Source organism: Octopus bimaculoides, chromosome 24 (assembly GCF_001194135.2).
Source record: "Octopus bimaculoides isolate UCB-OBI-ISO-001 chromosome 24, ASM119413v2, whole genome shotgun sequence".
Classification (NCBI taxonomy): domain Eukaryota; kingdom Metazoa; phylum Mollusca; class Cephalopoda; order Octopoda; family Octopodidae; genus Octopus; species Octopus bimaculoides.
In genome coordinates this window covers 30,638,011-30,641,946 of record NC_069004.1, presented here as the reverse complement: position 1 = coordinate 30,641,946, position 3,936 = coordinate 30,638,011, and positions in this window count along the sequence as shown.

Below are 3,936 nucleotides of genomic sequence, written 5' to 3'. Positions count from 1 at the left end.
GTGTGTGGCAGCGGAGGCGGTCGTGTTGGTGGTGGTGGTGGTGGTGGTGGTAGTTCAGTCGCAGTAGCAATCAAGAGTGATGGTCGTGATTGATTGATTGATAATGATGGTGGTTGTGATGACGGTGGCGGTGCTCCTGTTGGTGATGGGGCTGATAATAGTAGTAGTAGTAGTAGTAGTAGTAATCAAAAGTGATGGATGTGATTCATGGTGGTTGTGATGGCGTGTTGGAGGGAGAGATTGATAGTAGAGCTGGTAATGGTAGTGGGGGAAGGTAGTGATGGTAATGATGATGGTGATGGTGATGGTGATATGGTGGTGGTGGTAACGGTGGTGATGGAGGAGGATGCAGTGATGGTAATGGTAGTGATGATGGTGTTGGTATTGGTAGTGATCATGGCGATGGTGATGATGATGATGGTGGTGGTGGTGGTGGTGATGGTTGTGTTCGATAGCGGTGTGATTTTCGTGTTGATGACGGCAGTAATTGTGATATGTAGTGGCTGTTGTTGTTGTGGTCGTTTAGAGAGTGGCATATATAGTAATGATGGTTATGATGTTATCTATGACAGCTGTAATGCTTAGACGATGGTATACGCAGTGGTATCGAAAGTGATGACTGTAGAAGCTGCAATAAAATTTAGTATTGGTTGTGGTGGCAGTGGTGGTGGTGATGATGGTAGCGAATGTGATAATATTGTTCTTATTATCGTTGCTATTGATGTTGGTAAAATTAGCAATGGTAAGCTTGGTGCTATTTATGTATCTATTGCTGCCATTGTTATGGTTGTTGTGGTCGTCGTAGTAGTGGTGGTGTTGGTGGTAGCGGTAGTGTTGTTGATGGTAGTGGTGGTGGTGGTGTTGGTAATGGTGTCTTTGTTGGTGGTAGTAGTGGTGGTGTTGGTAATGGCGGTGTTGCTGCTGGTAGTGATGTAGTGGTGGTTGTGGTGGTGTTGGTGGTGGTAGGAGTGATGGTATTGGTGGTAGTGAGAGTGTTGGTAGTAATGGTGGTGTTGGTAGTAGTGATAATGGTCATGATGTCGGTGATGGTAGTGTTGGTGGTAGTTTTAGAGTGGTAGTGATGATGATAGCAGCGCTGATATTTGTAGTGTTAGAGATGGTGTTTGTGGTGATAGTGGTATTGGCTGCAGTATCGATGGCGGTAGCGGTTTTGGTGGTAGTGGAATGGTAGCTTAGAACGATGGCAACAACAACAAAAACAACAGAAAGACACAACTATGGTTAAAAATCTCCTTAGCATCAACAATAATGACAACATACAACAACAGAATCAACAACAACAACAGCTATTTCGTTAATTAAATTTATCAGTCTTTTAAAGGCGACATTAAGAAATAACTAATTAAATAAGTAAATTACATACAAGCGGAAGTACGAGGTTATCACTCGGCTTCATATCCGGTCGATCAACCAATCATCCATATTGGATTCCCGTGGACTTTCGCTTTTTTCTTTTGCTTTCATTACACGGATTTGATTACATAGATGTGTATATGCATGCGTCTATCTATCTATCTATCTATCTATCTATCTATCTATCTATCTATCTATCTATCTATCTGTCTGTCTGTCTGTCTGTCTGTCTGTCTGTCTGTCTATCTATCTACCACATATAAATATATGTATATATATATATGTATATGTATGTATGTATATATATATATATATATATATATATATGTGTGTGTGTGTGTGTGTGTGTGTGTATGCATATTTACAAATATATATATATTTATGTATATATATGTACATAAATATCAGGTATACAACATATATATAAATATATATATGTGTGTGTGTGTGTTTATATATATATATGAAGATATATATGTACGAATATATGTGAGTGTGTGTATATGTGTATGTTGCATACCTTTTATGTATATTCATCAGTGGAAGATGTTGTCTGGTAGAATCGGTAGAGCACCAACATGATGCATCGTTGTATTTGATAATTTACTTGCTGAGTTCAAAATTAGTGGTATCGTTCAAATTTAGAAACAAACGTTGTTATGATCTCAAATCAGTTTAAACTCGACTTCAATTTTCACCATCCCGGGCCGCAAATGTACTGCGCACCCAACTTGAACCAGCTTCGAAATTGCTTGTAGGCATGAATTCTGAGCGAATCAAATTTTCGGAGATCCCACTCCCCACCTCTTGAAACGGTTCGACAAAAGAGACTGATTGCAAAAGTACCAGGCTTTTAAAAGTACTGGGGTTGATTTCGACTAAACCTATCCTTCAAGGCAGTGCTCCAGCATGGTCGGAGTCCAGAGAGTGAAACAAAAGAAAAAAATATAAGGGTTAGGGTTAATTACCATGTATATTTCTTATAATATATTTCTGATAAATTATTATATATATTATATCTACATAGTATGCTATATAATATTGTGTATATTCGTCTTGCAGAAACACAATCCGTTTTTGATGAGCTCGGCAAAGGAGAAGGTAAGGTCTATGCTATTTCTAAGTTATATCACTATTATGTATGTTTTATGATATATCAATGATATATATTTTTTGTAACTCATCTGTTATATGTATATTTTTATTTATGTTATATCTATATGTTAAATATCGTATAATCATGAATCGAGACGATGGTATTGTATTTTCTCCATTACGATCGTTTCAACACTACATGGTTCAAACCCATCATAAATATAAATAATGTTTGTGAAATATTACACCTTATTACATTTAATCCAAGGCCATCTCGTCAAACAAAATTAAAAAATGCAATACAAAGTTCCAGAGGTGGCCAAGTCACTGTTCCTCATCTCCTCCTGGCTTTCAGCCTAACTCTTCTCTCTGGCTCCAAATTTGTCAAGCGAAAGCATGGCCTGTTTTTAATTGCTTCATTGTTACTAGGACGTCATCGCTGCCTTCTGATTTTCAAAGAACCTTCTTCCGTGCCTATGTATCATTCATTGTTTGTACCAAATACCTGGAATCATGGCGCTTACATAGATACAGTATACGAGCCGTTCTGAATATCTTCTGGAGAAGGCATCTGACCAAACAGTCTTCTTGCAATAGTTGATGCAAATCCATATAGACAATTGATGTAAAAGCATCAAAGAATAAATCCACAGTAATTAAGAGTAAGAGCTGTATTAATAATTACTTTCGAACACTTTCTTACGTTGCAGTAGTGCCGACTTGTTTGTATATTTATAATCGTTTGTCTCCATTGGACAAACAGAGTCAGTCTGCTTACGACTCCGTAACTGAGCGGTTCGACAAAAAGTGTTGATAGAATAAATTTCAAACTTTTAGAAAAATCAGTACTGAGGTCGATTAGTTCGACTAAACCCTTCAAAGCGGTACCCCAGTATGGCCGCAAAAAGATAAAAATTACTACAGAGTTTAGGTGAAACGTAATCGCCCCAGAAGTGATCACAGAGCAGCAGTTACGTATTTCGCCGTAGTTGCAGGTTTTCAATGTCGCATTGAAGATAAAAGATATCTATATCACTTATCTACGATATTAAATATTTACTGATATCTGTTGTATCTCCGATATCCGCTGTGCTTTGTTGGATATTAACTAGATATTATCTGCATATCTGATATTAATATATATCGTTTTTAATATCACCATTATATACAATGATATTCTGTGATGACGGTGTATGAAATTGTTTTATAAATTCATGCTCCTGTAACGTCTAATGTATCGAAGATGAAATATATCGCATACACATATAACGCATTTGACAAAGAAGACATAAATATCACATAGTTACAAGCAATATAGATGACACAAGATAAATAATATACGCGCTCATATATCTAGCTGGATTTCGAAATTATAAATTCGGTAAACTGTTGTTGTATAACATATAATGTACAATCTAAATATCTATATGTATTTATAGTTCTGTGTGTGTGTATATATATATATAT